Source organism: Schistocerca americana, chromosome 6 (genome assembly GCF_021461395.2).
Source record: "Schistocerca americana isolate TAMUIC-IGC-003095 chromosome 6, iqSchAmer2.1, whole genome shotgun sequence".
Classification (NCBI taxonomy): Eukaryota; Metazoa; Arthropoda; class Insecta; order Orthoptera; family Acrididae; genus Schistocerca; species Schistocerca americana.
Genome location: NC_060124.1, coordinates 142859855 through 142884107, shown reverse-complemented (window position 1 = coordinate 142884107; position 24253 = coordinate 142859855). Strand labels below are relative to the sequence as shown.

Genomic DNA, 24253 nt, shown 5'->3' with positions numbered 1-24253 from the left:
CGACCGTAGCGGTCGCGCGGTTCCAGACTGAAGCGCCTAGAACGGCTCAGCCACACCGGCCGGCAAACTATCACTGTTTTTATAAAATATTTTTATGGCTAACGCACGCTGTTGTCCGTTCTACTGATTTATGACTACTGAAATGGCGGACTGGCTACTCGCTGTCACGAACCCCGCAATGCTGCCACCTGCCCATGGCTGCCACTACTCATTTCAAACATTCCCGTTATACTGTGTCACCCTGTAATATACGCACTTGTTTGTTGCGTGTATATATCGAAGTATGTAAGTGTGTCGAAGTATATAAGGAAACTGTCAAAGCTTTACTGATCTATAGAATTCGTTTTCGTTTTATATAAGCAGCTCACTCTGTTGTAGCAGAGAAAAGAAAGGAACCAGCGGCAAGAGACGCCTGTCGGAGCACGAAAAAGGCTGATATATTCCTGGGGAGGGGGGGGGGCAGCTTTCTTAATCATCATTCCGCCTTGCTCACCAAGAATTTTGTCATGCGAACATATTCGAGCTTTTTTGTGCTGAAAGGGAGCAGCAGAGAGACAGTGACGGTGGAAGAGAGAGGAGACAGTGCCAGTGGGAGAGAAAGAGAAAGGACACAGTGATGGCGGGAGAGAGAAAGTGGCAGTGAAAGAGAAAGAGAGATGGATTAAGATTGCAGCAGCGGGACCAAAGAGAGAGGAGATATTGATGGCCAGTGCTTTTGCATCTAAACTTCAATTTCCTGCCTTCTTCACACATGGACAAATTTTCGGATGTTCCTCCAAACTTCACAGAGTATTATCTGTGTGCCTCTCTATTCTCTTTAGATGTGCTGCACGTTGAGCATACCGTACGAGGCACATTAAAAAATTTTTGTGTCTGACTCTTAGACCCTTTTCCTGTTGAGAACGGAGCTAAAAATCCATTGAGAGGTATGTTTTAAATTGTGGCAGATACACAGTACAAGGCATCTATAGCCTTCATCTTTGTACTGCCCCTCCTTTCGTACGAACTTTAAAGTGTTGTCCTCTTTTTTTAATTTGGGAATTCGGAAGGCATTTAGTCAGTACAGGCGCTTGTCACTTTAGAAGTCGGTGCTTGACACTATTCTGTTGAATTGAGGTGACCTTACCAAAAGTAAACTGTACCTTTGCCTCATATCTCACTTACAGCACACATTATATAACATTGAAAGATACTATCCGCCTGATTTCAGTCACGCCATTCTCCAACTTCTTCGTGCTGTTCATACGTTCAGTGACGTGTTTTGGCTTCTCCCATGAATAAAACCAAGACGCAGCGTCATCGACCCGACAGCACTTCTGTCTGTCTCCTCCTTTCCTGTTTGTGGCCCGAATGACACACGCTGACAAATTTCTGCGAAGTCAACAGCTGCTCCATTCCCGCAGTGGCCACACCGTATCCGAGAACGCTACGTCGTTCAAAATATTTTGACACCACGCCATAACGTGACTGAAAAGCTTTCATAAACTGGGGAAGCAGTTGTTCTCTCTGCGCTTCGTGTTTCTCTTAACATTTTGTTTGTAGCCAGGAAAAACGGCCCACAAGTCACGCGAATTTTCATAGCTGATATTACCTGGAAAGTTTTTAGACAGTGCACCTCCGTCTGTCTGGAGTTCAGTGCAAACGTTCCATTGCGTATGTGCACATATGTCGAAAATGCCAATAATTGCACATTTCTAAACCTGGAACTGTGTTCTATAAACTAATGTAAAATTCCAGTTTCGGTCACAGATGAACCGCAGGAAAAAACACTTATATAGCCCCTTCCTACATATTGTTAGTGTAACGTAAGGTGTACCTCTTTACATGATTTTCATATTTAAGTAAAAGAAATTCTCATAAAGCTTTAATGAACGCCTCTCAAAGATCAAGCTGCAATAATGATACGTGGTAACTTGTGTTGGTCCTACTGTACATGTTAACCATGTGTAGTGCGACACAACGGATGACTTGGCGGAGATTTTTCGTGTAAAAATTCTGACTGTTCAGGAAACGTTGCAACTCGAAAATCACTCCTTCGTCTTTCTGGAAATGCGTGTCACGTCATGGTCTTCATTTGAGAAAAGAGCAAGAACTCATTGAGTGTCATGACATGAGAATTTGAGAGGGAAGGAGGGGAGGTACAAAGCAAAATCTGATAGCACAAAGAAACAGCATGTGTGACTCGTGGCCTCTGCAGAATGAGCTATTGTAGAGCAAAAGCTTCCCGCGACGTTTTGTCTTGACAGATTCCGTAACTTTGTCAGGGGATTTAACGAGCATAATATGTTAGCACCACACTACAGCAGCCACTCAGCATCACCTTGCCTAATGATGGTTGGGTCCTCATCTTTTCGGCGGTGGTGAATGAAGCCAAATGTTTCCACTGCGAACTTTCCTCCTTTGTCTTGATGTCATAGTGATACACCCGCCACACGTCCAGAGTCACTGAGCGACTAACGAAGTGATTTTCATTGGCCTGACACAGATGTAACAGTTCCGCTACAACTTCGTTTCGGCGGATTTTTTGAATAAGTGTGTACAGTCGCGGAACCCAGCGATCTTTGTCATGTCCAAAATGTCGTTCAAGATGTTGAAAACTGATCCATGACAGATTCATGTTGAAAACTGATCCATGACAGATTTTCACTTTTTGCACTATCGCATCGATTTCGATCACCAGGGCCTACTCTCGCGATTCCCAGTAAGGGCTGGTTCCTCGTGGGAGGGAGGGGGTGGGGGGGTGGGGGGGAGCATGGGAGGGGGCGGGGGAGGGGAAGTAAACGGTGCCACAGCTCAGGGCAACAGGTTTTTGTTTAGTGGGCGCTGTGCCTTTGTAATGTCCGCCTGATATGTGTAAACCTGCTTCAATAAAATCGTTATTACTCGATAAACTGGTTGTGTATCGTGTATTCTATGCCCGTCTGTATCTGAGTTTCTGTAAATTAAACAAGACAATGAAAGTTTTGCACAAACGAAGAAGTTTAAGAGTAAGCTGGAAATAATTCACAATCTAGTGCCTTATGGGAAATTATCTACGGTATAATCAAACAGATGACGAAGGAAGCGCTGGAGTTTGTTACTTTGGTTGCCTCTTTCAAAAGAGCAAAGATTGCTAGTGGCAATGTTGCCAACTCAGTTTGTACCATGTGTCTACACAACGTTTGAAATATAACTAAGTCAGCTTGAAAGCCCACACGGAAGCGAAAAGCTTTATAATCTATATTATAGTATAAAGGCAAGTCATTGCTTAACTCAGTTACCAAAAATCCGAAAAGTTCGTGGCCGTTTTACTTCGTATTTGTGCATAGCGTTATATACGCTCTCTCTCATTATATGTGTATATATAAAATCTCGACAGTTTCCTGTCCAGCTTCTTCAGATTTTTACACGATACTCAAATACACATTTAGACGGATGCAGGCTAGATATATCTTTAAACAACAACGTACTGATTTTCTGTTAAAACCGGCTGCGAGTCAGAAAATTCTGTGCTGCGACTATGTGCGGTTTCGCGTTTTCTCGGAGTCATTTTTGTCTACGATTGCAAGGCATTTAAACCATTAGACAAATTGTTTCTCTTCATAAATAATTTTAAACAAAAATTGTATACACGACTACGTGCTATTTTGTTTTCTTCCTCGCAGTCGTCTTCAACAGGCTTCATGACAGTTGTATTTATGACTTATCGTCTTGTGATTAGAATACTGCTACAGAATCCGAATCTTTAGAAACTATGTAATCCTACCAGTTTGCCGATTAATGCGACGCGAAATATTGTCATTGAAGCTCCTGTCCTCACAGATCAGCAGCGGAAAACGTCGCTCATACCCCATATACCAATGACCCCAACCGATTTACCCAATCATTTTAAGCGACTTCAATTCCCCATCGGGGTTTCGTTGGCAGTAACAATAAACAAAGTATGAGGCCAGAGAGGGGGTGGGGGAAGAGCAAATGGACAGAGAGGAGGGAGGAGGAGATTAGGACGTCTATGCAAGAAAGGGGAAAGGAGGCGATTAGGAAGTTTTCCAGTGCCGACACATATCTAGCAATTGTGAAGCATTGCCGGATCCGTTAGTAATGAAACAGAGACAAATGTCAGCTTATGACTGCCTAACAGTTCCTTAAATACGTGCAGCACTACCGCCGAGAAAAACACTTTGTAATAAATAAATGAAGAAAGGAAAGTACGCGCTGCTCTAACATACCATACCCATTTGTATCCAGACGTCGCGAGGAAGGGCGTTGCCCCCACCAGTCCCGCCTGTTTCCATCTGCCATTAATACCATTTACTTGGTCTTCTTCTAGGCAAGATCCTCTGAATTAACTTTTTCTGCTTCGTCTGTAATTTATTTTAAGTTTTCCCTAGTTCCCTCTTCTTTCTCGGCGTTAAAGTCCTAATCAGTAAATATTAATATTTAGATAAAAGGGAAAAAACCTGTCAGACCCTACTTTGGAGCTCAAGCAGCTAAATTGCACTGCACGAACTGTTTATCGTATTTCTTTGTTTTCGCTCTGTTTGCAAACCAACAGCCTTATTTTGGATATAACTGCTACCTTTCGCTACAGTAAACGAAAGTGATTTCAGAATTGCTTGCTTTGAGTCACCAGCAATGGTCGTGGCTTATTGGAAAGCACTCCTTCACGATATTCGTCCATAGCCGTTTCTCCCTTTTGTGTACGACGTAACATTAAGTAGACACTGTACGATTTATACACATTTTTTTTAAAACAAATAACGCATTTATATGTAAGTGACTCGCTGTATTTTGACTTACTGCTTTGTACAGCTGAAGCGACGGCATTACCGCGGGCATTGCTGTACTGTTGTCAGTTGTGCTGGTTGCCACGGGGCTCGCGCCGCCAGCTCCCCTCTGCTCAGGGAACGAGAAAAAGTGAACAGATTTTAGTCGTATGTTCTGCAAGTGGTATACATTAATTCTGGATGCATAACTAATTTTGGACTTAAAACACAACATGTATGACACTGAAAACGTTTCTCTTATGTTTCACTGACTGGCGCCCCATCCCCGTATTTGGTCTTCGAGACGTATTCACGTGAAAAGGAGGTTTGAATAAATGTGATAATGAGACGTTATGGACGAATGATATTGTGGAGAAAGGTTGACTATGTCCGAAAATGCAATGGCTTAGGGAGGGAGGGGGAGGACGGCGCTTGAAGATTTCGCATGGAGCGGCAAAATCCCTGTTCCCGGTTCTTTCCGGAAAGATGCTCTGCTACTTCGTTCTAACACCTACCCCTGAGCCACCTAACGGCTGTGTCATATGATACTGAGTTATTGCCGTGCAATACCATAATCTCAGCCTGGAATGTTACAACGTTGTTCCCCGTCGAATGCAGGAATGCAGGAAACTAATTACCGCCCGATACTCCACTTGATCAGTGGGCAGCGCCGTTTTTTTTTTTTTTTTTTTTTTTTTTTTTTTTTTTTTTTTTCCTCCTCTAGCGACGAGCTAAGCGCTGCGGCTCGGGCATTTCAATGGTGTATCAGGATTGCAGACATTATCTTCGAACAAGCAAAATAATTATTTAATTTTTCAAGATAATAATTAAAACTTTGATGGGTATCCTTCGTATACCATCACTCTGGTATAAATATCTCATTTACGGATTCTGCATGTTGATTTCCCTTATACGTACTCACATTGTATTTTGCTTTCCGGTTATACTGTAATCTAACATGTCTTTATATTTTCCGAGTCACCATTACGACTGACATTTTTATGATGTTACTTTCACATACCGCCATATCGGAACTCACATCTTTGCAACGAGAGTAAATTGACGGCGGTCAGTCTGTTGTTCATCCTCGAGAACAGTCTCCAGTCAGCTAGGGGTATTATTGTACGACCTTTCATAACAGTGTGCTGGGCTTTCCTAATAATGGCACTAGTAGAAGAAGAGTAATCTTGCTAATAGAAACAGGAGGTATTGTTATGATGCTTCATAGTTTTACTAGTAACATCACTACCATGGAAGTGACTACTGAGCTTAATGTGTATGTTAGACAGCATTTTGTCAACGAAAACAGTGGTTTGTGGCGCTACCCAAACACGTATCATTCATGGTAGACATGTCACTACTGAGCGTCTTGCGAAGTCAGATGAATACAAAACAGATGCTTCAAATGGTTCAAATGGCTCTGAGCACTATGGGACTTAACATCTGAGGTCATCAGTCCCCTAGAACTTAGAACTACTTAAACCTAACAAACCTAAGGACATCACCCACATCCATGCCCGAGTCAGGATTCGAACCTGCGACCGTAGCAGTCGCGCGGTTCCGGAATGAAGCGCCTAGAACCGCACGGCCACCGCGGTCGGCACAGATGCTTCAATTGGAAAAGAAGCACAAATACAAGACTAGCGGCGGATGGAAACAAAAAGGTAGAAAAAAAAGGAATGTTTAGGTTTAACGTTTTGCCGTCAACAAGATCAATGGCAATTGAGCCGGCCGGTGTGGCCGTACGGTTCTAGGCGCGTCAGTCTGGAGCCGTGAGACCGCTACGGTCGCAGGTTCGAATCCTGCCTTGGGCATGGCTGTGTGTGATGTCCTTAGGTTAGTTAGGTTTAAGTAGTTCTAAGTTCTAGGGGACTGATGACCTCAGCTGTTAAGTCCCATAGTACTCAGAGCCATTTGAACCATTTGAACCAATGGCAATTGACTCTAAATAACGCAGAGTGTGAGGTCATCCGCATGAGTACTAAAAGGAATCTGTTAAATTTCGTTTACACTGTAAATCATACAAATTTAAATCCTGTCATTTGAACTAAGGGATCAACTTAGGGGTCACAATTACGATCACCTAGATAATGTTCAGTGAAAGCGAATCAAAAGTGCGTTTTATTGACAGTACGCTTAGAAGATGGAACAGGTCTGCTAAAGAGACTGCCAGCTCTTCGTTCTTCTGTATGGGATCCATATCGGATAGGATTGACGTAGGTCATCGAAAAAGTTCAATAAAGGACACTTCCTTTTGTATTATTGGGAAATAGGGAAGAGAATGTAGCGAATGTGATGCCCGAGCTGGAGTGGCAATCATCGTTGCAGCAAGATGTTTTCACAAAATTTCAGTCACTTAGTTTCTCCTCTGAATACGGAAAGTTTTTGTTGGCTTCCACATACAGAGAGAGAAATGATCATCGTAAAAAAAAAAATTAAAAAAAGTTGGGTGTCGCACGGTAAGATTTAAGTATTCTTTTCTCCCATGCGCTATTCGAGAATGAAATGAACCCTCTGCCAGACCTTTATCGTCAATTTCTGCGCACTCTTAGCTGAGTGGTCAGAGTGTCTGACTGTCATGCAGCAGGCCCCGGGTTCGATTCCCGCCCGGGACGGAGATTTTCTCTGCTCGGGGACTAGGTGTTGTGTTGTCCTCATCATCATCGACATGAAAGTCGCCCAATGTGGCGTCAACTGAAAAGACTTGCAGCAGGTGGGGCTCCTGGCCATCAGTACCATGCGATCATTTCATTTCATTGTCAGTTTGAGGGTAGTCATGTAGATATAGATTAGAGATAGCCCACATGCTGGGATGTGGGAAAAAAGGACAGTACACAGGCATTGTCCTTTATCTTATGTTGTTTAGCGAAACCTAAATCTGGATAGCCCGTTAGGGATTTGAACCGTCGTCCTCTGGAAAACCAGTCCAGTGTTTTACTATAGCGTCACCTGGCTGGATCCTTGTAGAAACTTGTGATGTACTCTAAATAGTCTGCTCTCCCTATTGCCTCCTGCAAGATATGTTTGCGTGTGGAGAATACTTTCAGCTATGAAGGCGTGGTGATTTTCTGTTAATGGTTTAGGCTGTCTTGTCGTTTTCAGTGCTCGCTATGGCTACAATGAAAACATATATGTAACTAGTAAGGTCTTTGAAACCATTTTAGATAAACACGTCTTGCATCTTGCAAGATGATACGCTTCCTACTAACACGCCTAGAAAGTTTAGTCGTTGGTTTGATGAGCATGGGCCTGAGGCTGAAATAACACCTCTTCTACGATCTCCAAAATAGCAGATATGAATATTATAAAACCATTGCGGTCTGTGTTGGAAAAAAAAACGGCTCTGAGCACTATGGGACTTAACATCTATGGTCATCAGTCCCCTAGAACTTAGAACTACTTAAACCTAACTAACCTAAGGACATCACACAACACCCAGCCATCACGAGGCAGAGAAAATCCCTGACCCCGCCGGGAATCGAACCCGGGAACCCGGGCGTGGGAAGCGAGAACGCTACCGCACGACCACGAGATGCGGGCACGGTCTGTGTTGGAAAAACAATTAAAGACCCATTATCCACTTTGAGAATCTTCAATGAAGCCTCTCGTCCGACCTCTTGCAGACCGCTGCCAAATGAACGCCGTTCTGACAGAATACCGTGCTGTCAATGCGGTCCGTACCTGGGATGGGCTGCGTCGAGTTGTCAACGTGGGGATGCGAGGATAGTTGTTGGCGGCCACCGGTAGTACTCGGCAGGGATCGGAGAGACAGCGGGCTGGAATAGTTGCGTGTTGTAGTAAACGTAGCGAGCGCGCGGTGCACCCATCAAAAAGTGTTAAGAGGGCGATTAATGGCCGCTGTTAGTGGAAACACGCGCCGTACAAATAAAGCGAGCAGCGCATCAAGGCGACGCTGCCTTTGGCGCCGCCTCGTAAACAGCGCTGCTCTGTTTGCGTGCTGGCGCATTGTACGGCCGCCGAGTCCCACGGCTCCCTCGCCTAGACGACTGGCAGGGGGCGGGGCGTGTTTTCGGTCGCGGCTGTCCGCACAGGCTTCACTTAAAGATACCATCCCGTCATAAAAAGAAACGTTAAAAAGTCCAGTCCCATACTCGTCGAAATTTTGTCAATATTTGTCAACGACTTCACAGTAGCTTTGTTACACTTGTTCCATATTTGATCGAGTCCGCTAAATGACATTCTGGATGGGTTACTTTAAACTGAGACTCCTCTACATTTCTTTGTTGGTTGTTTATTCATTCACAAATCATTTTACAATGATGTTAGACTTGTCAGCTTAATAGATCTCAGGAACTGAAACTGAGGGTAGCAAAACAAAAGGAGAAATACTGAACTAATCTTTCAAACGTACGTTTACCAAGAAAGATATGCAAGTGCTGCCCCAGTTTACTCTCACTTCGCTTAAAAAAAGGTGAGTGATATAGACAGCGGTATCGGTGGCGTTGAGAAACAGCTAAAATAGTTAAAATTAAAGATGGCTCAAAGCCCTGATGGAATCCCTGTGAGAATCTATACAGAAGTTGCAGCGGAGTCAGCTCCAGATCCCTTGAACAAGGAATTCTGCCCAATGATTGTGAGAAATCCCAAGTCACACACATCTACAAGAAAGGTTGTAGAAGTGATCCTCTAAACGATTGCCTACTCTTATTTTCGACCATCTGCTGCAGAATCCTAGAACATGTTCTGAGCTGAAACATAATGAGGTATCTTGAACAGAATGACCTCGTTCCTGCCAGCCTGCATGGATTCCGAAAACATCGATCAAGCGAAACCTACCTTGCATTCTTATCACACATCCTCAACGCCACGGATCAAAATAGTCAGATTTATGCAGTCATTCTTGACTTCCGAAACGTGTTTGAATTATTACCCACCGACTCTTAGTAAGGAAAATATGATCAGACTGGGTATCTACCGAAATTTGTGGCTGGACTGAAGATGTTTTGGCGTGGAGGACGCAGCATGTTATCTCAGAATCAGAAGTAAATTCAAACGTTCCTGGCGGAAGTGTAGTGAGACCATCTTTGTCCACCGAGCGAGGTGGTGCAGTGGTTAGCAAACTGGAACGGGGTGCGCTCTGCCTCGTAATGTCAAGTGAGGAGCTACTGGACAGATTAATAGCGGTTTCAAGGGCAAGAAATTCGACAACGACCAAGAGAGCGGGGTGCTGACCACGTGCCCCTCCATACCGCACGTGATGAGGCCATTGGCAGAGGATGAGGCGGGGGTCGGTCGGGCCCTATAGCCCAACTAGGGCCAGAACGCGGATCTTTACCTTGTTTTACCTTCTCGTGCTCCATATGCAACACGTGGTACAATGCTAAGTCATTGGTTTGCAGAATCCGTACGTAGATGAAGATTTGGAATACAACAATAAAACTTAATCAAACACTAATTAACATGTGGGCATATAATTACTTACAGGTGTGCTGAATTCCGAAATTGTTACACTATTTTTTCGTGTCTCATCAAGAGCAACTACATACATCCTTTCGGCGGACATCAGGACCATGAAATTACCACAACCTCTCCATCACATTCATTCTCCGTTGTCATCTAATTGTCTGAAAAATTGGCTATCAACCCTCCATAATGAAGGAGATGTGAAGCTCACGTAAATGAAATGAGATTGCCCAAAATCTGTGACTGAATATGGCAATGTTCAGCTAGTAATTATTGCATTCTGAAAGTGTATTATGGAACGGCAGAGGTTTTATTTTTTAATTTCTATCAGCTAAAATATTTTCTACCAACCTCTAATCTTTGTTAAGTAACCCTTTTCGGTAAGTGTGTATTATTTTAAGAACTTTGCTATAATGGCCGTTTTACGTCAGGTTGAGTTTGGGCTCTCGCTTTGATTTCCTTCGGCAATTTTGTTGGACAGTTTTATTTTTTAGTAGAAAGTGCTGTTTTGCGTTTTCGTGTAATTTGTCTCGGTAGATGGAAGTTAAGTTTGGTTATTGTTTCATGATCATAAATAGAGCTGTTACTGCAATAATTGGTAGCGTTTATCAAAATTTGACAATGGGTCGGCAGCTGTACTCAGATGGTGCAATTAGAATCTCCAACTCTTTACAATAGATTTGTATGACCGACACGATGATTGTTTCTGTTATTACTATTTCTTATTTATTATGCCTCGTAGTGAAGTTAGCTAAGTATTACGTTAATAATCCAGAAGCTGTAGCATTTATCACTGGTTGGTTCACAATTTTCTTTTTGCTTTTTGGATGCTTTACCTAAATTTCAACTCTGGTACTTGTCTGTGCACGCAAAAGCTGTCAGTCACGCCATATTTTAAAAGCTACACTAAAGACTAGTTCCTCTTGTAGCTTCCTGGTTCTCACATCCGAAGAACACAATTGTATGTATTGAACTGGGGGACTTAGAAACGACGGCGAGGCGTCGTTCCCGCCATAGCCCTCTGTGGTTCACAACCCCACAACAGGCTACAGCAGTCCTCTCACCCCACCGCCGCCCCACACCGAACCTAGGGTTATAGTGCGGTTTGGCCCCCAGTGGACCTCCCCGGGAACATCTCAGTCCAGACGAGTGCAGCCCCAATGTTTGCGTGGTGCAGTAATTATGGTGTACATGTATGTGGTGACAGTGTTTGCGCAGCAATCGCCGACATAGTGTAACTGAGGCGGTATAAGGGGAACCAGCCCGCATTCGCCGAGGCAGGTGGAAAACCGCCTCAAAAACCATCCACAGGCTGGCCGGCACACCGGTGTTGTTGTTGTGGTCTTCAGTCCTGAGACTGGTTTGATGCAGCTCTCCATGATACTATCCTGTGCAAGCTTCTCATCTCCCAGTACTTACTGCGACCTACATCCTTCTGAATCTGCTTAGTATATTCATCTCTTGGTCTCCCTCTACAATTTTTACCCTCCACGCTGCCCTCCAATGCTAAATTTGTGATCCCTTGATGCCTCAGAACATGTCCTACCAACTGATCCCTTCTTCTAGTCAAGTTGTGCCACAAACTCCTCTCCTCCCTAATTCTATTCAATACCTCCTCATTAATTATGTGATCTACCCATCTAATCTTCAGCATTCGTCCGCAAGTAGTAAACATGAAATTACCTTTTTTCGAGTAACCATAGCGCAAGCGTTTTTAGCCTCGATGCAGAGGATTAGGGTGGGATACATACTCAAGACAAAAAAAGAAAGAAAAGAAAAAGAAAAACAACGTATCACGAAGGAATTATCTGAATGGTACAGAAATCAGTAGATGTTATGTACATCTACAAACAAACAAATAATTACAATTTCAGAAAAAAATGGATGACTTTTTCAAGAGAGAGAGTTTCGCTAGTTGAGAAAGTCAGTAACGCGATGGCCTACCTCTGGCAACTATGCAAGCAGTTATTCGGCTTGGCTTCGAGTTATTGGACGTCCTCCTGAAGGATATCGCGTCAAATTCTGTCTAATTGGGGCGTTAGATCGTCAAAATCCCGAGCTGGTTGCAGTACCCTGCCCAAGATGCTCCAAACGTTCTCAGGTGGGGAGAGATCTGGCGACCTTGCTAGCCAAGGTATGGTTTAGCAAGCACGAAGATAACCAGTAAAAACTCTCGCCCTGTCTGGGCGGGCATTATCTTGCTGAAAAGAAAGCGCAAGATGGTTTGCCATGAAGGACAACAAGATAAGGATTAGAATATCGTCGATGTACCGCTGTGCTGTAAGTGTGCCGCGGATGACAACCAAAAAGGTCCTGCTACGAAAAGAACTGGCATCCCAGACCCTCACTCCTGGTTGGTGGACCTTATGGCGGGCGACTGTCAGGTTGGTATCCCATCGCTGTCCAGGACGTCGCCAGACACGTACGCTTTCGGTCTGGAATCTCACTGACCGGAGTAGAATTGTCTTCAATGATAAATGCCGCTCTGAACTCAGCCCCGACGACCAGCGAAGACGTGTCTGGAGACGCCCCAGTCAGAAGTGGGATACGAGTATGACTCTCATCCGCCATAAGACCGAACATTAGGGAATGACAGTCTGGGGTGCATAGCAGAACTTGTATGGTTGTCATCCGCGGCACACCTACAGCACAGCGGTACGTCGACGACATTCTACGCCCTGTCTTGTCGTCCTTCATGGCAAGCCATGCTGGGCTTATGTTTCAGCAAGATATAATAACCGCCCACAGATGCGAAAGTTTTTTACTGCTTGTCTTCGTGTTTGTCAAACTCTACCTTGATCAGCAAGGTCGTCTGATCTCTTCCCAATTTAGAACGTTTGCAGTGTTGTGGCCAGAGTACCACGATCAGCTCGGGATTCCATCAATCTAACGCGCCAGTTGGACATAATTTGGATCCCTCAGAACGACATCCTACAACTCCATCGATCAACACCAAGGCGAATAAGTGCTTGCACAGGGGCCATAGATGGACCAACGCGTTATTCACTTGCTCAATTTGTGAAGCTCTTTCTCTTGAAAAAATAATCCAGTCTTTCTGAAAGTGTAATCATTGGTTCGTCTTTATATGTGCATCACATCTATTTCCGTCCCACTCCGGTAATTCCTTCGACGTGCGTCGTTTTTTATAACTGAAGACGTTGGTTGGAAACATTGCTCTAAGTGAGGCACATGGCGCAGGAGAGGAAATCGTGGCGGGCCGCATCAAACCAGTCAAAACACTGACGAGAAAAACAAATACTGCAACGATAAAGCGAAGCAGTCATGAAGCAGAAGGTCGATTTGAAATCGCAGTTCTCTACTACGTATACCCTATCGTTCTTCGACCAATGTACCGACGCACCCAGTTAGTTAGTTTCTAGGTGGACCTAGAAACCTGGAATCCACCTCATTGTGCAACTTTTTTGTGTGTTCTTCAGTTTTGCAAAGCATCGTCTCTTTAACAGCCAATAAAAAAGTCGTAGGACGAAGCCGGTGTCGAAACTTGGGCGTTTACTCTGAAGTCAGTGGCTTACTATTACAACCACGAAACCACAACAACGATGTATGACATTCAAGTGGAAACAGATGTCTTAAAGGACTTGTGGGATAACTGAGAATGTGTTCTTGGTAAAGCCGTTTACGAGGAAATGCTGGTCGCTTGATACAGGGTACCGAATATACCTAACGGAGGAACACAGGCAGGGTAGAGTGTTACGCGCTTGCCGAATACACCCCAGCAGACACGTAGACGGCGTCTAGTATGTCGCGTCGCTCTCAGTAGGCGTCCGTGTGTTTCTTCGGAGCAACCCTTTTGTATTTTCGGCTTAACGAGTTTTTGAAAACAAACAAGCGACGCAGTAAAGCACTGGGCCGTGGGCGCAGTTGGTTCAAGTGTGCTTACAGCTGTCGCTCGCTTGCTCTGTTTGCCTCTGAAAAAGTGCCGCCCGCCATGTGTCGCTCCAGTTAAGTGTCTCCCAAAGGAATGAATCGGCTCCCGGCCGGCGCCAGCCGCTAGGTACACTGTCTCCCGTAGCACCCACACAGTGTGTGGCATTGACGTAGAAGGGAAACTGGTAAGTACTGTGACACCAAAGTTCGTCTCCTGTTCGTGGTCAGATCGGCTGCTTCATTGGAAGCGTTAGTTCGCTCATTGGATTCTCTGTGTGTCGTTGCGTTTCTTCTGTGGATTTTGATCAGCTTTTTGTCTAGCTAACAAAAAACTTTCTACTTATGACTTCCGAACACTACTTCCTCCACAGACAGACTGATTAGGACAGAAATATGGGCTGAAGCAGGGGTGTGCTCTATCCCCTGTAGGGACTGATGACCGTAGCTAAGTCCCTTTAAACATATAATCATCACCATCAATAAATCTACCCCTCTTACTTTCATCACTGTTGTGGATGAGTTAATGACAGGAGCGATAGCGCGAATAGGAGATGAAAATATGAAAACAATGGTGTTTGAAGATGATTTAATGATGTGGGAGAATGGAAAACGAAGTGTATAAGAAAGGCTACATGTATGGCAGAAATTCGTGGGGCCTTATGGACTGTATAATGCAAATAAGTTTGAAGTCAAGGTGACTACGCGGAATAAGAGGTCAGTAACAGTGGATATAAGCATCAGTGAACAAGCACTAAAGAAAGTGGAAAGTGTCAAGTATCTGTGGAACGTAATAGAAGACAGCGGAAGGAATGATAAGGAGATTAGTGGAACGAGAAGGCAAGCCCCCAGATTTCTGCAAAGTGTAAGGAGCATTGTCTGGAGCAAGGATGCACCACCAAAATGAAAATATATGTCATACAGAGTAGTCACGTATGCTTCGGATACTTGGGTAATGAAGAAAAGGCAGGTGGCAGGATACAAGCTTGTGAGATGAAATTTCATAGAAGCAGGGTAGCACTAACAAGAATGGATAGAGTAAGGAATGAGACGGTGAGAAAAATAGTGAAAGAGCAGTCCAAGCAAGAGACCATAGAAAAGACAAAATTTGGATGGTATGGACATGTTAAAAGAATGGGAGTTGGCATAATATCGAGACGGGCTCATGAAATGACAATAGGAGGGAAGATACCTAGAGGAAGATCAAGAGACAGATGGATCGTTGGCGTAAAAAGAAATGTATGAAGAGGAAAGAAGATGACTGGAGCTGGCTGGAGAGGGAAGTTTGGAGTGAGGATGGGAAAAGGTGGAGAGACTTATGTTCCAAGCAGAACCATCCAGTAGAAGATGATGACTACTGCTGCCACCGACTCCGTTCCTCCTGAGGTTCGGTAGGAGCCACAAGTCGCAGCAACTTGTAGGCATATCAGCGGGCGCCGACGCTACAACCTGAACAGCCACCATTACCCACTCACCAAACAGGGATGTTTGCCTCTAGGATTCGCCACATGTTGGTTGGTGGCATTTCTCTCTAACCGACCCAGCTTGATTTATTCGAGGTGATAATAACTTAATGATCATACTTGCCCCGCAGGAAAATTCATGCCACTCGATCGGAAATATATTTGCAAAAGTAGACATCCTGTGGCGCGACCATAGTAGTTGTCTGAATCATAGGTGGCTGCATCAGTGACTATGAACTTTTGAGTCAGGCGTGGAGGTGTATTCAGATAGCTTACTGGTAAGGCGACTGCTCACGATGAGCGTGAAATCTGTCATCAAGTACACATTCGTACTAATTTTCAACTGTCAATACATACTCATTTGGCACAAATTTTCAGTTGTCGCTGTAGATTCTTTGCCCCGCAGGTTCGGCGTATCTCAGCGGTTTTGCACCGACGTCCTTTCATATCATTGTATCTTCCCTGATTTCATACCCATTAACATTGTTCATTTCCTTTCTCTGTGTTTGATTCGCATCATATTATTACAGGCAATTACTGCAAAATAACGTGGGAGCTGCTCTTGCAGGTACTCGGCTGTGTCTGTCTGACCGAGACAGCAATCACCAAAATAAATTCATTGCAGACTGCAAATCGTGCCTTCGCGCACTCGTCCACTGATACTGCTGGCAAAGTTTCTCCGTGGGTCTAGTCATGGAGCGGAGTCTGATACCGGATTGGCCCACCCTTAAGCATCAGGGCAGCCTCCACTCTTGAAAATATACTGCCGGAAAAATTTTTTCGCTATCTGTCGCCTTACCAGTACGCTATCTGAGCACGCCTCCACGCCTAACTCAAAAGTTCTTAGTCACTGACGCAGTCAGGGTCTGTGATTTCCGAACACTACTATGGTCACGCCACGAGGTGTCTACTTTTGCAAATATGTTTCCGATCGAGTGGAGGGAGTTTTCTCGTGGAGCAGGTATGATCATTAAGTTATTATCATCTCGAAAAAATCAAGCTGCGACAGTCAAACTTGCTTATGGTGGGACCGTTACAGATGACATAGATTTTGATCTGTTGGCGGCATATGCCACCTAGAGGATATTAGATGTACTGATAGTGGTTTCAACGTCTTCCGTGAATAGCTACCAGAGCGTCATCTGTCTCTACCTTTTAAAAGGGTATGCTCATAACCAGAAGGCTCAGTATGATGCAAGCGTGTGAAGCAAGCAGGCAACCGCGCTACAGAGATTCACTCATGCTTCCTACATGCAACTGAGCGAGCTTGAAAGGGTCAAATTGGGTCTTCCGAGTGGCGGGATGGTGCTTTCAGAGAACTGCCAACCAGGTTGAACGTGCTGTGTCAGTTGTGCAACGATGCTGGTATCGTTCTCATACCTGTAGACGGGGTTTTGGATGTCCACGCAGCACAGACGCCCGTCAGGATCTTCGTGTTGTAAGGGCAGCAGTGGCAGATCGTACAGCTACAACAGCAGAGATAAGAGGGCTTGTGAGCCCAGATGTGTCGACACGAACAATTGCGAACTGGTTTTAGAAGTGAGACTACGGGCACGCATACCTCTAATCCATCTTCGACTCGTGTCACAGCATCGACATGCACGGCTCGACTGGCGCGTCGGAGGATCACTTGGAAGATGGAACACCGTGCCTTAGTCTTCAGCGATGTTAGTAGATTCTGCCTGCACACAAGTGATGGTCTTTTGCTCGTATGACGTAGATCTGGTGACGCTGTCTCTTAGAATCCTTATTGTCTGATGGTGCGATAAGCTACAAGTCTCTTTCACTTGATACCTCAGAACTGCTTGTGCTATTGATCTGTAAATGTAATCATTTCATGAACTCCGTATTCACTATTGCAACACTAAATCTTGAATGAATTGCGCTCGGCACATGCAGAATGTTGTTACATCCATTCTTTTGCCGCTTTTGCAGCTGGTGGCTGATGTGTTGGTCCAGCAGGCTAATACTCACCCACACACTGCCTGTGAAATTCAACGTGCTTTATAAGACGTGCTCCAAGTTCCTGGCAGCACGATCTTGAGACTTGTCTCCAGTCGAACACGTGCGAGATATGATGGGACTCGTGCGTTTCGTCAGTCAATTCTTACGGAACTACGTGAACAAGTCTAGGAGACGTGGCATAAGGTATCCCAGGACAATATTCGCCATCTGTACGATCGACTGGATGCCAGAGTGAGCGCCTGCCTTGCCCCCTATGGAGGGCACACTATCTACTAATATAGGTGTTTCAGCATGGGTCGATACCTACTACCACAAAACCGCTTGTGTTATTTATCTGTAAATGTAATCATTTCACGTACTCCCTGTGCACTGTTGCAACATTAAGTCTTGAGTGAACTGCAAAGCTCTAAAAGGGAGTACTAATTTTTTCGGCATTGTGTATTCCCGATCGAGCGACGGAAATTTTCCTGTGCAGCAGGACATTTTTTGCGGAAAGCTGTAGCTACGAGGTTTAGTCATTAATTTTTGACTGTCAGGTCGAAAAAACAACCTGACCCTCAAACCATGGTGGTGGTGTTAATCCTCCTCTACGTATTCACCTTTCAATGCAACACGTTTTACCAGCGATGGATGACTTGCCATAGACCTTGGTTGTGGACTTTCGGCGGTTCAGGAAACGTTCCACCTCGAAAACCACCTAGTCGTCATTATATAAATGTCTTCCAAATCTCCTCCGTGCGCTCCCTCGTATGTGCAAAGAGGAAGAAATCATAAAATGCCATATCAGGAGAATACAGGGGGGATGGAGGGAGAGGTGGACACATACAGTTTGGTAGGCCAAAGAAGCAGCATGTGAGACTGTGTCCATTGCAGAATGAGCTACGACACTGACAGAGAGCAAAAGCTCCCCCTTGGACAGCTTGCCGGAACGCTTTGTTTTGACAGCCTCTCGTAACATCGCCAGGAGGTATCGAAAATATACCCCTGTGACAGTTTACCCATGACGAGTATAATCTGTTAGCACCACAACATGCCAGTCCCAAAAAAACACTCAGCTTCACCATTCTCGGCGGTGGTGAATTTATTGCCTGCTTTGCTCCACTGCTTTATAGTGCTACACCCAGCACTCGTCCTTTGCGATTAAGCGGTTACAGAAGTCACCTGGATTGAGCTGACACATTTCCGCTGCTGTATCGGCAGGCGTTTTCAATTTGTGTTGGCAATTGTAGAGTGCAGCGGGCGGCGACCTTTGTGATCAGAAATCGGGCAACATGTTGAAAACTGGTCCACGAGTGATTTTTCACTTTTTCTTCTGTCAGGTCAATTATAAAACGCCGGTTTTTTAGCACTTATCTTGCGATTCCCGGTTCTTCACCGAGAGATGGTCTGCCACTTCGTTGTTCGTTATTCATACTTGTTTGACCGCACTGGAAGCGTCTGCGGCCTCTAACTGCTGCCATATAGGGGCGTACTGTTGGCGTTCACTTCTACCAACTCATCTTCAATTGGTGCAGCTTTGTTCTCCTGCGGATGTAGGAAACGAATTATCGCACCATACTCCATTTGATCAGTGGGCTGCGCCATTTTGTGTTGGTTTCTCCACCGGTGCGCCAGAGTACTGTGGAGCTGGGATTTCAATGTGTGCCACGCCTACAGATATTAATCTGCAAAGAAATAAAAAATTAACTATATGACTTCAATTTCTTCGAGGTAATGACTAAAATTTTATAACCACTCTTCGTAGGATTTGCCCTACGTCGATGTTCCAAAATATTTTTATATGTATTAAGGAAGGTTAAAGTCAAGATTCTCATCCAAAGTCAGTATTCTCATCCAGTCAGTCCCTTATCACAAGATTTTATATTTCAAACGAGCGTCCCATGGTGTGCGCAGTTTGAAATGGTATTCTGTCACCCTGATTCAATGTCTGTGCGTTAAAACTAACTAAGCTGACTTCATCGTATGGAGCTACGCTAAGTACAAGCACTTCTGCGAGTATCTGTACACTTCCGCCTCCCTGTCCCCTTTAAATCTAAAACCAATTTACTTTAGACACCAGTGAAACTTGGTAGATACCATTTATCATCCGTTTGCCAAATGCACTCTCCTGTGTTGGGACCCCATACTGTAGACCACAGTGTGTATATATGGATCAAAGTCATGGAATCACAAAACAATAAAAACAAGTTTTATATATATGTATATATATAAGCTGATTGTATGCATTTATAAGAACTCCCAGGCCACATTTGACATAAAAACTTCTTGCCTCAAGAAGACAAACGAAGGAGGTTTTATAACGCTCTAAAATTTGCGTGTTTTTTAAGCCCCACGTCATATAGGCTGCAGTACACAACAAATGTATTGGGTGGTAGTAGTACCGATCAGCCGTTTGATTTGCTTTGCAGTGTACACATGTGTGTGTTTATGGATGTACGTGTAAGAACTCCTTTGAGCCCCTTGGACTAAATCTGACACACAAACTCGTTGTCGCTAGAGGACCAACACAGCACTAGCTCAAACTTAATATTTATGGAAATAGACACAAGCGAAGTCTTTACCAGGTCCCATGGGGCAATCAGGTATGTTACCCGCCGGATAGGCAGCCCACACGTCGAGAGAGAGTTCCAAGCCTTTGACATTGACTGTGCTGCACGAGAGGGATGTTGTAGAAGTAGTACCAGTCTGCTTTATCGGCCTCTTTTGCAGGGGCTACATGTGCGGATGGGCATACCTGGGGGAAGGTTGAGATGGATAGTGGTGGAGATGGAGGGAGAGGAGGAGACTGATACAGAGATAGGGGGACAGAGGGGTTGTACAGAGATTGAGAGGAAGAAAGAGATGGTCAGAGAGAGAGAGAGGGGGGATGAAGTGGAGGACAAGATGGAGAGAAGGAAGGGGAGGAGAAGATGGACAGAAAGAGGGCGGAAGAGGTGACAGGTTGAGAGGTGGGAGTGGGAGATGGACAGATAGGGTGCAAGGAGATGATGGGCACAGAGGAACGAGGAGGAGCTTGACCAAGAGACACGCGCGTTATATGTGTGGCACATGTAAGCAGGCAAAGCCACGAGGGAAATATAAGTGGCAGCTTCGGCTAAGAAAGAAATTTTATTTGCGATTGCTGCGAAAATTAGCTGAGGATGAATGATGATTTCTGTCCGTTCGCAACGATCCTTTTCATTGTTGGGTGGTCTCTACAGTTTATTATGATCGCTTCTATATTTTGGACGATTTATCACGTTTCCACGCTAATGCTAAATTGCATGTTTAGTGTTCTTTGGGCACGCAAATGATTCCATAATGACCTCTACAACGCTGTCTGTCTCGTTCGACCTGAAGATCCTACATATCACATGCTGTGGTTTAGGTCCTTCCACCTGCAACTCACTGGAAGTGTTGGATCCGAAATCATACACCATATTGTTGCTGATCGTATCTATAATCTATATATTATCTAATTCTGGGAACTTGTGTAAAGTAAAACGACCACTTAAAAAACACATATGAGGACGAGTGAAAGATTTCTCTTCATTGATGTTACTGTGGTAATGTGTTGCGTATACATTAAGGAACTACATACATGTCTCTTCTATGCACCTGCATCTACATCAATACTCCGCAAGCCACCCGATGGTGTGTGGCGGAGGGTACGTATGGTACTACTAACTGATACGCCTTTCTTGCTCCACTTGCGAATAGCGCTTGGGAAGAATGAGTGCGGTAAGGCACTGTATTAGCTCTAATTTCTCGAATTATCTCATCGTGGTCATTTCGCGAGTCGTATGTGGGAGAAAGTCATATGTTGTCTGCCCCCTCTCGTAAAAAACCCTCTCGAAATTTCAACTGTAAACCTCTCCATAATGCACAACCTCTCTCTTGTAGCGTCTGCCACTGGGTTTTGTCGAGCATCTCTGTAATGGTCTCGTGGCGACTAAACGATCCCATGACGAAAGGCGCCGCTCTTCGTTGGATCTTTTCTCTCTCTTCTATCAGTCCTACCAGGTAAGGGTACCAGATTGACGAACAGTACTCCAGAATCGGTCTAACAGGTGCCTTGTACGCCATTTCTTACTTGGATGAGTTACATTTTCTTAAGATTCTTGCTATGCATCTGTCTGGCATCTGCTTGTCCTACTATTTGTTACATGTAGTCATTCCACTTGAGACCGCTGTGGATAGTTATTCCTAGACACGGTGCATAAAGTTTCCAAGAATTTGTCATCAATAGTGTAGTTGTACACTAGTGGATTTCTTTTCCTATATACGCGCAATATGTTACATTTAGTTACGTTCAGGGTCAACTGCCCAAAGCCTGCACTATTCATCAGTCCTCTGTAGGTCATTCTGCAAATAGATATTGTATTCTGGCGTTGCATAATCTGCAGACAGTTTGAAAGAACTTGAGACACTTTCTACTAGATCATTTACATACATTTTAAACAGTAACGGTAATGTGACATTTCCTTTAGGTACTCTGGAAATTACCTTTAGATACATCGATACTGTTCCGTTAAGAGCGACATGTTGAGTTGTGTCTGCAAGGAAGTCTTGTGAATGTCTTACTGAAGTCAAGGAACACGGCATCAACCTGAGCGCCATTGTCTATAGTGCTATCGATCTCAAGGAATAACAGAGCGAGCCGAGTTTCGCAAGATCTCTGTTTGCGGAATCCATGTTGATTTCTATAGATGAGATTTTCGTTCTCCATAAACGTCATAATTCTTGAGAATAAAACATGTTCCATAATTCTACAACAGATTGACGTCAACGACATAGGCTTATAATTATGTGCACCTGTCCTACAACCTTTTTGAAAACGGGAATGGAGAGTCCTTTTCTCCAGTCGCTAGGTGCCCTTTGATGTGAATTATGAGAAGTTGCTGGTGGAAGGGGAGCAGGTTCTTTAGCATAATCTTTGTAGAATATTACAGGTATCTCGTCTGGTCCTGATACCTTTCCACTACTAAGCGATTGTAGTAGCGTTTCTGTTCCGCGATCGGTTGTCTCAATATCTGCCATTTCGAAGTTCGTACGGGGATTGAAAGGAGGGAGCGTATTACGATCTTCCGCGGTGAAATAATTTTGGAAGAACGAATCAGTATTCTCTCTGTTACCTTCCGTTTCGGCGCCAGTGTGGTCACTGAGTGACTGAATAGATTATTTCGAACAACCTACTGACTTTACGTAAGACCCAAGCCGCTTAGCGTTTTTAGTCAGATCGGCTGACAAAATTTTTCTTTCAAAGTCATTGAACGCTTGTCTCATTGCTCTCCTTACGCTCATTTTCGCATCGTTCAGCTTTTGTTTAATGAAGTATAAGGCGATGCTGAGGAAATTACTTTAGGAAATGAGACATTAAAAGTAATAGATGGGTTTGCTATTCGGGCAGTAAAATAAATGATGACGGCTGAAGTAGACAGGATATAAAATGTAGACTGTCAAAGGAAGGAAACCGTTTCTAAAGGAGAGAAATTTGTTAAAATGGAATATAAATTTAAGTGTTAGGAAGTTTTTTTGAAGACATTTGTATGAACTGCAGCATATTATGGAAGTGAAACATGGACAATAAACCGTTTACACAAAGAGAGAATGGAAGCTTTTGCAAAGTGATACCACAGAAGAATGTTGAGGATTAGATGGTGGATCTCTAAACTAATGAGGAGGTGAAACTTCCTGGCAGATTAAAACTGTGTGCCCGTCGAGACTTTGCCCGCGAAAGGCAAAGGTCCCGAGTTCGAGTCTCGGTCGGGCACACAGTTTTAATCTGCCAGGAAGTTTCATATCAGCGCACACTCCGCTGCAGAGTGAAAATCTCATTCTGGTAATGAGGAGGTACTGAACAGAAATGGAAAGACAAGAAATTTGTGGTATAACTTTGCTAAAAGAAGGGATCAGTTGATAGGACACACTGTGGGACATCAAGGGATCACCATTTTAGTACTGGAGGGAAGTACGGGGGATAAAAATTACTGAGTGAGACCAAAAGACGAATATGCAGGTTCAGGTGGATGTGAGTTGCAGTAGGTATTCGGAGATTAAGAGACTTGGACAGGATAGAGTAGCATGGATAGCTGCATAAAACCAGTCTTCGGACTGAAAACCACAACAACAACAACGAAGACATGGAATCGCGTTTCTCATTACATTCACCAAAGAAACTTGCAAGGGTGCTATTTATGATGATACTGTCCATCGTTCTACAGCTGTATATTAAATGCATTTGTGTCTGACCACATCACCTATCCATATTAGGAGAATGATCCGGTGATAGTCCCGTTTATATTACCTCGGCATTCGCCTTCCGGGAAACAGGTGTAGAGTAAAATGAGATGAATGAATTGTTCTTGTACTGCTTGCCTCAGAATAGGATTGCACCAACTTTTTTTTCCATCCCCTCTGAATGGAGGCTGTCAAGCTGTCTGTGCAAAGTGGAGGACTGCAATTGAGTCCATCTTCTGTAAGTTTGTGGCTTAGATTTGTGGCATAGCTTACTAAGGGCAAATTATTGCTTGTTCGTTTGAGATTCTTGGATATGTCCGATCTGCCTGGTCCTCCCCTCCTGCTCCTTCTCCTCCTCCGCCTCCTCCTTCTGCTTCTTCTCCTTCTTCTTCTCTCCTTCAAAATTCTACTATTCTGGTGAAGCGTGCCTCTGCAGATCGTTCACCTTCCGAACACACATGAGAATGAACTCTTCAACTTCCATCGGAAACATTCGTGTATTATTGGATACGCTTTCGCGCATAGAAATAGACTTGTCTTCATTTCAGCGCA

The 24253-nt window shown here is 44.3% G+C and overlaps 1 protein-coding gene across 2 annotated transcripts in view; it reads left to right on the top strand.

Moving 5' to 3' along the window:
• Nucleotides 1-24253, top strand: part of LOC124619300 (eyes absent homolog 2) — a 760861-nt gene that overhangs the window by 657171 nt on the left and 79437 nt on the right. The gene's annotated exons all lie outside the window — the stretch shown is intronic.